The sequence below is a fragment of the Cryptomeria japonica genome, chromosome 11, assembly GCF_030272615.1.
Source record: "Cryptomeria japonica chromosome 11, Sugi_1.0, whole genome shotgun sequence".
In the NCBI taxonomy this organism is placed as follows: Eukaryota; Viridiplantae; Streptophyta; class Pinopsida; order Cupressales; family Cupressaceae; genus Cryptomeria; species Cryptomeria japonica.
This window is the reverse complement of record NC_081415.1, coordinates 149,007,264-149,022,211: the sequence shown is the minus strand read 5'-3', so window position 1 is coordinate 149,022,211 and position 14,948 is coordinate 149,007,264.

Sequence of the window (14,948 nt, the reverse complement as noted above, 5' to 3'; positions counted from 1 at the left end):
GGAGGTGAGTTCACTTCTAGTGAGTTCAACAAGTACTGTGAAGAAAATAGCATCAAGAAGCAACTGTCTGCACCACGGACTCCACAGTAGAATGACTTAGTAGAAAGGAACAACCGATATGTATTTGAAGCACCCAAAACCATGTTGATACAAGGAAATGTTGCTCACACCTTTTGTAGAGAAGCGGTGAGCACTGTAGTCTATACAATAAACCAGGTACTCATCAAGAAAGGTAAGGATAAAACACCTTATGAGTATTGGACCGGTAAGACTTCTGTAGTAAGCTACTTTTGAGTGTTTGGCAGCAAGTGTCATATCAAGAGGAGTGAACACTAGAGAAAGTTTGATGCAAAATGTGATGAAGGAATATTCCTAGGGTATTCCACCAAGAGAAAATCTCTCAAGTGTTTCAACAATAGGACTCAAAAAATTGTTGAAAGTATCAATGAAAGAGTTGATGAAACTTCTGAGAAACCTAAGGAAACTGGCAGTGAGGAAGTGGTAGATGAACCAATTGTAACCTTCTAGGAACCAGTTGCAAAACCACCAAGTATTTAGTAATAGTGCTTCTACACTAGTAGATGTTGATGCTGATGAAGATGAGGATGAAGAAGAAAAGCAAGAGTATTCTGTTCAGATCATACCTAGATATGTAAACTTGAATCATGATCCAAAGCAGATCATAGGAGACAAAGATGCATTAATTCTTACAAGAAGAAAGGTCAAAGAAAACTCTTGCATGATCTCTGAATTTGAGCCTAAAACATTTAAAGAGGCACATAAAGATGAAGACTGGATCAAGGAAATGGAAGAGGAACTTGACCAGATACAAAAGAATGGTACATGGTCCCTGTTACCTAGACTGAAGCATAAAAATGTCATTGGCACTAAATGGGTTTTCAGAAATAAGCTGAATGAAGATGGCACGGTGATAAGAAACAAAGGCAGACTGGTGTGCAAGGGATATGCTCAAGAAGAAGGAGAAGACTATGCATAAATCTTTGCTCTAATGGCTAGATTGGAAGGAGATCATATGCTTCTTGCATATGTAGCCTTCAAGGGATTCACAATATATGAAATGGATGTAAAATCTGCATCCGTAAATGGAATACTTGAAGAGGAGGTGTATATAGAGCAACCAGATGGGTTTTCCCTATCAGAGAATAGTGACATGGTATGTAGGTTACATAAAGCCTTGTATGGATTGAAGCAGGAACCTAGAGCATGGTATGAACGCTTGCACTCCCATCTTATGAAGACTGGATTTGAAAGAACAAGTGAAGATAGCAATATCTACTTGAAGTCTAAAGAAGATCAGATTCCGATCTGTGAAGTGTTTGTTGATGACATAATTTTTGGTGGAGATGACAAGATGAGTCATGATCTTCCAGATGAGATGAAGAAGGAGTTTGAGATGTCACTTATAGGGGAGATTAAGTTCTTCATTGGACTATAGATTCAACAAATGAAAGATGGTATCTTATCACTCAGTCCAAGTATGTCAAAGAGGTGTTGAAGACCTTTGCCATGGAAGATAGTGAACTAGTTGGTACACCAATGGTGATCGATTTTAAATTGTCAAAAGAGGATGACTCGGCATTGGTAAATGAGAAGGAACACTGATCAATGATTGGTAAGTTGCACTATGTAGTACATAGCAGACCAGACATTGCACATGCAGTGGGCATTACTGTATGGTTCTAGAAAAGTAAAAGAGAATCCCACTTGGTAGCAGTCAAGCAAAGTCTTAGATATTTGAAGGGAACTATTGACTATGGATTGTGGTATATATATAGTAATGATTTCAACCTCAAAGTGTTTATAGATGCTGACTGGGCTGGAAATGTGGATGACCAGAAGAGCACAACTAGTGGTGCATTCTTTCTTGGTGGTAGACTAGTCTCATGGATGAGTAAGAAGCAGAGTTGTATCTCTTAGTCTACAATAGAAGCGGAATATGTTGCAGCATTTATGAACTGCACTCAAACAATATGGATGAAGCATGTGTTAAGTGGTTTCAAAGTTCCTGTATCTGAACTAGTGAGTAAATTCTGTGACAACATAAGTGCAATTAATATTTCCAAGAATCTGGTTTTGTATGCTAGAACCAAGCACTTCGAGCTCAAGTATCATTTCTTGAGGGAGAAGGTTTAGAACAAAGAGGTTGTATTGGAACATGTTTCCAATAAGGAGCAGTTAGCAGACATATTCACCAAGCCTCTACTGAAAGCTACATTTACCTATTTGAGAGGTGAATTAGGGGTGTTTCCCCTTCAAGAGGTAAACTGAAGGTGTATGTTCCACATCAGTCAGGTATTGCATTGACAAATCATTTTCAGGATTGGTGAGTTGAAGGATGATACTCCTTAGGGGGAGCAGCATAGTAGAACATAGTTGTTTGTGCCTCCACTATGGCATTGTTGTCAAAGGGGGAGAAGATGGGGGGAGAAGATGTGAAGCAAAGAAGATATCTGCAGTAGTGGGGAGAAGATGTGAAGCAAAGAGATATCTTTGTATATTGCCATCAATGCCAAAGGGGGAAATTGTTGGCATATGAATAGAGTTGAATGACATGATGATATTGTATGTTGTTATTGATGTCAATATGTTGAAGTGTGAACTGGTATATGATATGTGAACCGGTTTATGTGAAAGAGTGAAGCGGTATGTTGGAATGAGAACTGATATATGATGATGTGAACTGATATATGTGAAATGGTGAACCGGTATGTTGGAATGTGAACCGGTATCAGGGTTTCATTTGTTATGACTACCGGTTGGTAGTCTTAGCTTTAGGGTTTCCATTTGATGCATTTCAAGTTTTTGTGACTCAACTGACGATATTCTATAATGAGTTAGCATTGTTATGAAGATCAGATCATGTTTCCATGACAGCCTTGTGCACGTGAAGTATTTCCTTGAAGATCTTGCATGAAGAAAATTGATCCTATCTACCTCAGGAATGTGCGAAGTCTTTGTAAATGGTGGAGAGCACATGATGGGTTATCAGCTTCCTGAAGCGGCAAAGAATGAACATTGGAGAATGTCTTGAGATCTATTCAAGACTATTGTATTCAATACAATGTGATTAATAGTCAGGATTAAACTGACTGAATTGATAAACCTAAATGTTTAGGGTTTAGGGTTTATGCTACCGACCTATCTGCCTTGGCATTGTGTGTTGTTTTTAGATCACTGATTTACATGTTGTTTTTTAACCATTTTAGCAATTGGAAAATCCCTTAACTAGGTAGCTTTAACAAGATTTTGTGTAAATCCTTTAATAGGGTGACTCAATTCAATGAGTTCTTGAAATCCTCTTGTGAGGTAACCTTTAATAGGGTTCTAACCTTTAACTAGGTATTTAGCTGTCCCTTAATCGGGTGATCCCTAGTAGGATTGGTTCATAGCAGAACCTATTGTAAAAGTCTTTAACTAGACTAGGCTCCTAATAGATCGAACTTCAGAAGAGTTCAAAGAACAGCTTATGGTTATTCATCCCCACCTTGGTTTTTCCCAGTTGGGTTTCCACGTGAAAAATATGTATGTCATGTGTGATGTTTTCATTTGATGCTTCTATATTTTCTGGTAATGCATGTTAGTCTAGTGCTCATTAGATTTCTGATGATGTATTACTTGTTTATGTATATGGGTGAAGTGAAAAGAAGATGTTAGGAGAAGTGAATATCTAAGTGTTAACCGGATTATGCTTGTCATAGTCATTCTGTGTTTTACTGGTTGTACCCTATCTTAGATTGGTGATACTATTTTTTGGTTAGTGCAGTTTTTGCTGTTTGAGTTGTTGAAAATTTTTTTTGCCTGTAGTGATTCAAACCCCCTCTCAATACCAGTTTGGTACTAACTGTTCATCATTATTCATCAACATCCTCTCTTGGTCCCACGGTGGAACCTCCTTCCTATCCGACTATGATTTAACTTGATGGTTTTTCTTCAGAGAACTCTCTGGCCATGCCCGTGGTTTTTGATTCTATACCTGACATGCCAGTTGTTCATGATAAACAAAATATCATGGAACCTCCTGCTGTTAACATGAATATAAAATGCTAGAAAAATGCATTGGTTGGAAACACTAAGACTGTGGACCCCAACATCGTCCCCGTCTACTCGCAAACTGAGGAGGGAACATCTTTAGAGATCCATGATGTTGTTTTGGACCGTATTTTGTAGAACGTGGCTAATACTCTGGTGCAAAAATTATTCTCCCTACAGCCCATAGTGGAGATGGTCAGAAAATGGGTTGAGGACAAATGGAAACCGAAAGGGAGTGTTTCTATTACTGCCATGCTCGGAGCCCTCTTCCTCTTGAAATTCACTACTAAGGAGGATCTTGCTCTTGTCCTCTTTGGATACTGGTCCTATGGTCCAAAAAAATCTATCCCTCTATCATTGGAAGGCTATCTTTGACCTAATGGCTGACTTACAAAAAATTGCTCCATTATGGGTTCGACTCCCAGGGGTCCCCCTTGAATACTAGGATGAGTCCATCTTTAAATGGATTGGGAATTGCTTTGGTCATTTTTTTGTTGTTGATGAAATCACCAAAACCAAATCATGCCTATACTATGCTCATTTTTGTGTTCAAGCTACTGTAAGCATGAATCTTCCTAATTTTATAACCCTCAAATCTAGGCCTGGTAGCTAGACTCAAGCCTTGGTTTATGAAAATGCCACCCTCTTCTACCAAAAATGCCACAAATTTGGGCATATTATTTCCCAATGTAAAGCTTTGGCTCCTTTGCCTCTTAAGCTTAAGGGCCTCACCCTAGTTGAAGACCTTGTGCCAAATGCTCCTCTTATTCATCAAGACCTGTTAGTGGTGCTTGTTGTGACTCCTACTCCTAGCCCAACCTAGCCTCCCCCTACAGTCGAGGACCCGGTTATGCAAGAATACCCCTTTGCTAAGAATATTACTAACCTTCTCAAATCTTCTGCAAAGTGTGTGGATGAAGCATCTATATCGGCCCTAAAGGAATAGTGCATCTCCCCGATGACTAGCTTGGTTTCACTGGTTGATCAAGTGGAAGATGGTGAGATTGCGAGGGACCCCACTCTCACCTTGAAGATAGCATGCTCCCCGATGGTGTTTCCCACTCTGAACCAATGTATCCTCTCCCATGGTGCTCCTGGTGCATCAACCAATGGTTGCATGACTCTTGTTGACAAGGGCTAGATTACTCAAAGATGCAAGACTAGGAACGCAAAGCTTGATGTGGGGACGGACCTTAAAGTGGGTCGGCCATTACAGAGGCTATCAAGACAAAAGGAACCAACAAGGGATATTGCCAATGCCAGGCAATAGACCTTGGAGACATCCATAAAAGGTAAGAAATGAAGGTCCTGTCTTGGAACATGAGGGGCCTCAACAACCCCCAAAAGCAATATGCTCTTAATAAGTGTATTTTTGAAAATAAAATTATGGTCCTTCTTCTTCAAGAAGTTAAGATGTCTATTTCTTCCTTTTCCCTTATTGCTGGGAAAATTTGGCCTCATGCTAAGTTTGTTATCAGTGATGCTACAGGAGCCTCCGATGGCTTGGTTACCATGTGGGACCCCTCCCATTTTTCTAGTAGTCTTCTCTCCTCCTTGGCCAACCTTTTTGTCTCTGAACTCTCTTCCCCTATGGACTCCTCCCTTCTTGTTAATGTTTATGGCCCCAATGTCAAATCAGGTAGACTAAATCTATGGAATGACATAACTTCTCTAATACAAAATAATGCCAATGCCCACTGGTTGATTGCGGGTGATTTCAACTCTCCTTTGATCTCCTTGGAGAAGTTGGGAGGCCTCCTAGATTACTTTGTCAACATGACTGATCTTGCCGACTTCATTGGTAGGAATGGGTTGATGGATGTGAAACTAACAGGGCAAAAATTCACTTGGTTCAATCTTAGTAAGGGAAAGGATCTTATTTAGGTCAGACTTGAAATATTTCTCATCTCAGGCAATTGGGGAATTGGTCCCTCCTTGAAGCTCACTGCCCTCCCCAGAACGGTCTCTGACCATAACCCCTTGCTCCAATGGAATACCACAAATGTTGCAAGGAAAAATAATCCTTTTCGGTATGAAATTATTTGGAACTCTCATCTAGAGTTCACGGATTGCATTAAAAGATGGTGGAGCACCTACATCCCAGGCACACCTATGTTTCGGATTTCCCAGAAGCTCCATTTGGTCAAAAGAAACATCTAGTGTTGGAATAAATACACCTTTGGGGTTATCTTTAGGCAAAAAAAGGAGCTCAATAGTAAACTAATTGATATCCAAGAGCGCATTGATCAAGGTGACTCCCTTGAAGCTACCCATATGGAGGAGGCTTCTCTCCATAGAAAATGGAAGGAAAACTCCCACAAAGAAGAACTCTACTAGAAACAGAAATACAAGGTTCAATGGCTCAAAGAGGGTGACAAGAATATGACTTTCTTTCACAGATTTTCTATTATCCACAGGCGTAGAAACCACATCTCCTTCCTTTTGGATTATAACAATCAAGAGGTCAATGATGAGGATGGTCTAAGCAGACTGACTACCAACTATTTTGCCACTTTGTTTAGGGGAGATGGTGACTCTCAGGCCCCTACTGGGGAGGATCTTCTCAACTACCTCCCATCACCCCTCTTGGTGGAAGATAACAACTTCATTTTAGCCCCTGTTTCTGAGGAGGAAGTCAAGTCCACTATTTTTTCTATGGGTTCCTTCAAAGCCCTAGGTCCTGATGGTTTCCCCTCTACTTTTTTCCAATATTTTTGGGATGTGGTGGGCCTTGATGTTGTTCTGGCCACTAGGGATTTTTTCAGATTTGGAAGGCTCCTCAAAAATCTCAATTACACCTTCATTTCCCTTGTACCTAAAAATTAGGAGGCATCTAGTCTCAAGGACTTCCGCCCTATCAGTCTTTGCAACAATATTTATTAAATCTTCAGCAAAGTTCTTGTTAATAGGCTCAAACCTTTCTTTGATCCTCTGATTAGCCCTTCCCATAAGGGTTTTGTCCTAAGTATACAAATTCCTGATGCGGTCATCTCTACTGATGAGATTATTCACTCCATGGATAAGTGTCATTAGCCAGGGATGGTGCTCAAGCTTGACATCTCCAAGGCTTATGATAGAGTCAACTAGAACTTCCTTTTCAAAGTTCTTAAAGCTATTGGTTTTGGAGATAAACTCGTCAAAATTATTGTGGAATGCATATCTATGGTCACCTACTTTGTGCTTCTCAACAGGAGCCCCCTAGAGAAGTTCAGGGCCTCTAGAGGTCTGCGACAAGGGGATCCCCTCTCCCCTTACCTTTTCATCATCCTTGCTGAAGTGTTGGCTTCTAACTTGAACTCCATGGTTCGCAAGGGAGCTCTCCTAGGCATAACACCTACCTCTTCGAGGCCTCCTAATTTTCTACAACAGTTCCTTGACAACACTATTATTTTTGGTATCTCCTCTATGTTGGAAGCTAAGGCTTGGAAATCCTTTCTCAACTCCTATGCTTTGTCCTCTGGCCAACACATTAACTATGAGAATAGCAGCTTTTACTTCTTTCACACTCATGTCCAACTCCAAAATAAAGTTTGTAGAATCCTTGGTTGTCAAAGGGCCTTCCTCCATGGCTCCTACTTGGGCCTCCCCTTGACTGTTAATGATATCTCTAATTCCTTCTATATCTCTATCCTTGAAAGAATGCAAAAGAAGCTAGCTAGTTGGAAAGGTAGATTCCTTAGTAGTGCTAGGAAATTGCAGTTGCTCTCCTCCTCCCTCCAGAGGATCCCTATGTACTTCCTCTCCCTTTTTAAGATTTCTATGACTATGGCTGCTAAGCTAGACAACATCCTAAAGAATTTCCTTTGGATGGGAATGGAAGAAAAGAAGAGGCTCGCCTTGCTAGTCTTGGACAAAGTTTGTCTTTTGAAGGACATGGGTGGGTTGGGAACTTGCAAGATCACAAGGTTCAATAAGGCCCTTATGACCGAAATTTCTCGAAAGCTTCTAAATAAGGATATGGATTGGAGCAGGATCATTAGGGCCAAGTACCTAGAAAATGGGGACTTTTCCTCTGTTCTGAAAGAGGAGGGCCTTCCCAGCGGTTCCCAAATTCGAAATAGCATCTTGACCTGCAGGGACCCTTTATCTCATGGCTTGAGGTGGCTTATTGGAAATGGATACAATATTCTCTTCTGGGAGCATTACTCATTGGGAGAGAAACCCCTTAATTCTTCCCCCTCCCTTAGAAGGCTCGAGGATGCTACCAAAAGATTCTTTGGAGAAAGGGTCAATGATTACTTCAACAATTCCACTTGGAGGGCATTGGAGGAATGCTGCATTTATCATCCCTTCCTCCTCCATGCTGCTTGAACTCCAAAAGCTTTTGGCTAGTACGTTCCTCCCTCTTTTTCCTAGGGAATATAGATTCATTTGGAAGTGGGACCATTCTGGAGACTTCTTTGTCAAAATTGCCTACACTTTATTGCTTAGAGAACCTGTTTACACCTCTATCTGGAAAAAGTTCTAGGTTCTCCAACTCATCCCCAAGGTTAATTTATTTTGGTGGACTGCTCTCCTCAACAAAAAATTTGACCCAAGATAATTTGGTCAAGTGGGCATTCCAATTCTCTAACAGATGCATCCTCTGCAAAAATGATGAGGAAAGTCCTACTCATCTCTTCATCCATTGTGCCTTTACTTGGGAGCTCTGGGGGATGGTCTACAACAAGCTCAATATCTATTGGATTATGAATGATAATTTGTTAAATTTGACCCAGAAGTTTTGAGGCCCCTCTTCAAATATTCTTATCTAACAATGGTGGAAGAAGATCCCCCCGCATGTGAGCTAGAGTATCTCGAAGGAAAGGAATGATAGCATATTCAGAGACAAAGAGACCTCTATGGAAATTGTGTTTGCTCGATTCCTTAAGTTGATTCTTGAGAATATATTTGTTTCTAAAACCCGGATGGTGTCAAAGCCCACCTCTACTTGGGACTGGGAAATTGATAGATGTTGGAACATCCCCCCTCCTTCTCTCTTGTTGACTTCTGTAAGAGACTTGTAAGGCAAAGCACGGTCTGGTCCCTTCCTGCTATACATTTCAAACTCAATTTTGATGGGGTTGTCAGGGGGGCCTTGCTACTGGTGGAGGGGTTATGAGATCCCATTTGGGGGCCCTTGTTGTTTCTTATGTGGGTAACCTGAATGGGCATTCCTCTAATTAGGATGGAGCTATGGCCTTAGTCTGGGGAATTCATCTCACCCTCACCATGGGAATTGGGATTATGAACATTGAGGGTGACTCCAAGCTCATCATTGATGTTGTAAAAGGGCGAAATAAGCTTAATTGGACCATTGAGGGAACCATTAGGGACACCCTTAGGCTCATCTCTAGGCTTGACTCATTTAAAATCATGCATGTCTTCAAGGAAGGAAACAAAGTGGTGGATACCCTAGTGGCCATTGGACTAAATCGCTCAGGCTTGAGATGTTGGAGGAGTCACAATTCCCTCCCAGACCATGTTAAATTCCTTCTTCAGGAAGACAAATCCAAAAATTTTACTAATGATTGAGTTGCTGCCAAGTGTTTTCCTTACTCTCCTTTCTTCCCTTGGGGTAGTCTAGGGATCTTGGTTTCATAATTCAAATTTTGAGAATATCACTTTGATCTTTTTTGATATGGTTGTGACTCATTTGGACAAGTTGGTAGTGATGGATGTGTTGTTGTGGAGGCAATTCCTTTGGGCTTACAACATCATGATGACTTAAAATTGGATTGGTCACATGTTGGTTGCCGTCAGTATTTGTTGGCTCTTCATGCCTCATAACAAGGAAATCATTTCTAAAAGTGATTTCAATTTTTCCCATGCACCCAGCTTCATGTCTCATTTATTGACGTCGGGCCCGTACACTTCCCATTATCTTTTCTTGGCTTTCTTCTCAAAGGGTCTCTGCAACTTTCTCTATGAAATTATTTTCATGACTAAATAATCTCTATTGGTGAAGGATATGAGGGCTGACAGAGTTAGATATGAACTGGATAATCCGGATGATGTAAAAAATGACCCCCTAGTCTAGAATTTCTACATTGAAGGAGGGGTTGCCGATTATTTGGAATGTCTAAAGGGCCACGATGAGCAGCTCTTGCCTCCTTGATGGGAAACATTTCCCTTGATGTCTCTGAAGAGACTATTTCCCAAGCCATGACACTGACCCTTGACGGCCGACGCTAGAAGCGTACCAACCATGTTGCTAATAGCGAAGGTTTGAAATGATTCTTCCGCAACCACGAAGAACCTGTCAAAATCCAGGGTGGGTTTTCTTAGGATGAGCTCAAACACCCGTGGAACATGATCTTCCTTATGATCATGAAGAACTTCACTCTTGAGGGTAGGCACAAGGTATTATACTACTATCATTTACCCCTTCTCAATCATTTCCCCAATAATGATTTTCTATGTCTATCATTTTATTTATTGCACTCTAGATTGAAATCTCTATTAAAGATACCATGGATCTCAAGCATGGAGATAAACTGCCCTACCTCCTTCACCAAGGCCTCATTTATAGGCTATATAAATCCCATGAGGTCCTTTGCCCCCCCGGAAGGTCTTGCTCTCTCAACCCCCCATGCCTATTCCTCAGCAGCTTGTCCACCTATTTATGGCCTTCCCCAGATTTTTTGCAATATCCTCATTAAGGCTTTGCTATGGCCACAATGTCTCTTCTTGCTTATGCCTATGTTGTTTCCTTATCTGCAGTCTCCCCCAATTTTACTCTTTCAGCCTCTCCCAGGTCTTCCTACTCCCTGTCCAAGGGCAAAGGCAAAACCTCTGTTAAATGCAAACATATTATCTTTGATCACAATTCATCCTCTGAGGATGCTGAGAATGACAATCCTTCCCCTGATTCTAAGGTTAAAAGGAGATTCTCCATAATCACTTCCAAAAGCCACAAGAAGAAGACCTTGTTGATCAAAAATATTGACTTAGAGGAGGACCGCATTGGGGACAAGGAGGGAGAGGACCCTAATACCACTATGGGGGGCCCTGATGGGGATGTTGTGGATGTGGATCTAACTAGGGACCCCATGGTTTCGACCACTATTGGTGCCATTGACATAGGCAATTCTGAGATTCAAAGTCAGGACCCAATTGATATTAAGGATAGGACCGCTATGAACATGGGCATTAAGGGTGTCATGGGTGAGGAAATTTCTGATAACAAAGCCCTAGACTCTAGTAACTTGGACCCGTATTTAAAGATGGCGGAACAAGTGATTCAATCTCTCCCTGTGATGGGCTTGGGTAATGACATTGACAACCCCCCTACTCTAGATGTGCCCAAGGAGATGGAAAAGACTATGGATGACATGGCTACTGTGAACCCCTAGGGTGTCCCTACTCTCCACCAAATGGAAAAGTTGTGCACAGATGTGTAGGACATCACGTAGAGGATTAAGAACATGGGCCATGTGCTTGAATTGTAGGCTATCATGGATGATGTCAACTAGCTCAAGAGCAAGATGGAGGTCTGGGATGCCCAAATGGTGGGCCTTAAAAAAATTCATTTGCATGTGTTACACTGCTCGGCACTCACCCTCTCTTTGTTGAGGGAACGTACTGCGGACACAGAGGAGGATAAGCAGGAGGCTAGGGACCTTTACAAGTTCATGTCCAATGAATGGAATAGTGTCATGGATGCCACATAGGTGCGCAATGCACCCCTGTAGTTTGTTTTTGTGTTTTCTATTGTTGTTTCTGATTTCTAAAGACTTGGTCTCTTTTTGTTGATTAGTTGTTGTTAATGCTATTATAGTGTTGTTTCTGCACTATGGTTTTTAATAGTTATGCTATGTAAAGGGTCAGTGCCCTTGTTCTCACTGCTTTATTAATCAAAAAAAATTCTTGATTTTTCCTCATCTCAATTGTAGTAGTCAATGATGCATGTAACTTGTTAAAAGAAATCAACATCTCTAACAAATCACAAGATCAAGCAAAAGTTAAAGAGAAATTGATTGTAGAAAAATACAATGTATAACATCTAGTAGGAGAGAATAGTGAAGATATTTAATCAATTAAGTTATCACTATCAACAATACAAATTCCTAAACCTCCTATGCTAAAAAAAAATAAAAAATAATAATATGATACAATCAATCATATTAGGAAGTAAAGTCATGTAGTATGAAAAAAATATGGATACTAATATTAGTAAACCGTAAATATATATCTATCCTTTTTCTTTTTCACAATATTAAAAGTTGGGATGGAGAAATAAAATGGAGGAATGTTTGTGTAACTTTATCACCGTGCTTTGAAATTAAAGTGTCTAATATGTGGTAACTAAAGGTCATAGTCAACTAAGAAAAAAAAGTCTATAGTTAGAAGGGGAAAGAAGATAATTCTAACGAATCAAAATTGTGTTGGCTTGTTTTTTTGTTTGAAGACATTTGAAACGACACATGTCAATAATAAATGAGGCCGAAATTCCCAATTGTCAGTGTTCATTATTTTGAATTTCTTTGCCCACAATTAAAATGATGTGATGTTTCTTTGGGATATTGCACCATCATTTTTTGGATATTAAACCCCCCAATATAAATGTATGCGATATAATATTGCCTAGCTAGTGAAGCCCCCATGGTATAAGTTCTATGGTATGTTGACAAAGGGTTGTCACTGATGTCAAGGTGGTAATTAATTTTGCCATTGATCTTAAGGTATCTAGAAGAGTATAATGATGCCTTGTATGTGACTGTGCATTTTTGTTCCACAAAGATTTAGAATGATTATGATATGTTATGTTGATGATATATATTGGAGAGTGTTTGTTGTATAATATTGTATCTACCACTATTGTGTGAGATGATTTTTAAAGGTTTTATGATATTTTTTGAGGTTTGTTCCTCAAATAGTGTGTTTACACAATTAGTTTATTATACTTTTCCTTTTGTCCATCTTAAGAGCTATGATCTATAGTTTGAAAAGAGAGTATCTCTACACATGATTCACCATAATCTAGATTTTTAAGACTCCATATCTTGTGGTCGTTGTGTTTGAAGTGATAGAGTAGTCACTATGCTAGTTAATCAAGTGAGTTGTTATTTCGGTTTGATGTGCCAGAGGTTTGTAATGTGTTCTCATGGGAGGAAGTGTATGGATGATTATTGGGACCAAAATAGGATAAATTGGGAATTGCACATGTTCCTTCTTATGGAAGTGATCATGTGGATTGTGGGACCTGGCCACACACACACACACACAAACACACACAAATCATTGTTCTAGCTTCATTCCTAGTGTATGCAATAATTTAATATTCATTTGATATAATTGATGCATGAATATGTGGGGTATGTTTTGAATAGCATGACATGTGGTTTTATTTAAAGATTGTATACTCTATGAAAGGGAGATCTAATGATTATAATAATAGATAAAAGCTAAGTATTCAAACTTGAAGGTCTAGAATTTATCTTTTGTAATCTTGGTTCAGTAGATTAACGCCTCCAATAGGTTGGTGCCTATAGATAGAATGTAAGGGGATTGGTGTCTTGAGTGGGTTGGTGCCCATAATCAATTGTAAGTTTCATATTTATTTGTGAGGATATTCTCACTATGGTTTTCCCCTTTTAGATTTACACATATGTTTTGTATTCTCCTTTTATAAAGTGTCTTTATGTTTATTAGTTGGTTAGTGGTTTTAGTGATAAAGTAAGATCCAAAATTTCTCATAATGTTTAATTAGGTTTGAAGTTGAGAATTTGCATATATTGATTCAGACTCCTACTATATATTAAATTTAATTATTATATATTAAATTTCTCATAATGTTTAATTAAGTTACTATATTTTAAATTTAACTATTATATAATATGTAGAACATAGTTAAGGGGTGGTTTAAGAAAAAATAAATGGATGGCTTGATGAGAAATTAACTAGTTATTAATTCGCTAAGATGATGAAATTAAGTCAACTATATGTTTAGCTAGTCATAACCTTATCAAACTAAATCTTAAACATATTAGACTTTTTTCCTTAATTGCAAAATATGGTTATGTAATCACTTAAGGGGACATGAAGTACTAATTTGTTAAGGTGATCAGATTAAATAAATTAAATGAGGTGATATGGTTCGCTTTATCATGATATCAAATATTCCTAACTAATAGAATCAATCAGGTGAATTTTGAAGCAAAATATGTAGATATGTGTTTATACATCAAAATGTATATAATGTCTATCAATATTAAGATACTTTAGTAATACTACAAAACAGAAAAGAAAATTCTAAATAAAGAAAAGTAAAGATACATAGTTTAGTTCTATATTGTGTCATCCACATTCTCCTCTTCCATAACTCATTTATAATTTGAATAGCTGTAGTTTTCTATAGAAACCAATCATAATACTTTTGCTAGTCATTTGTGAGTAGTGCATAATTCTATTATGTGTTTCATAATATTCAAATTTAGGAAAGTCATTTTGTCTTATCGAATACTTTATAGACAAAATCAAATAATAATTGATGCCCTCCTAAATGGCACAAGGTTAGCAAATGATAAACAACACCAAAGACACGAAAATCATTAGTGTTAGTCAATCAAAAACTAATCTAAAAAGGCATACCAAAAGAGAGACTACAAGCATGCAAGCATATTTAACTATCAAAGCAAACATGATGAGGCATCTCCAAATACCTCCTAACATACTCTTAGTTCCTTCTCTGTTGTTCCTCTCCTCTCCAAGTTCCAAAATAGTGTAGCTCTCAGCAGCTTTTTGCACTATGGATGCTTATGGAGGATTGAGATTGCAGTATAGCTCCAAATATGAAATGAAAAGCTAATACTAATCTATTGATGCTAAAATGATTGATTTTATCTAAAATAACAAGATATTAGATAATTATGCTAAATGCTCTCTAAAAATGCCTATAGCTTAAATGCATACAAGTT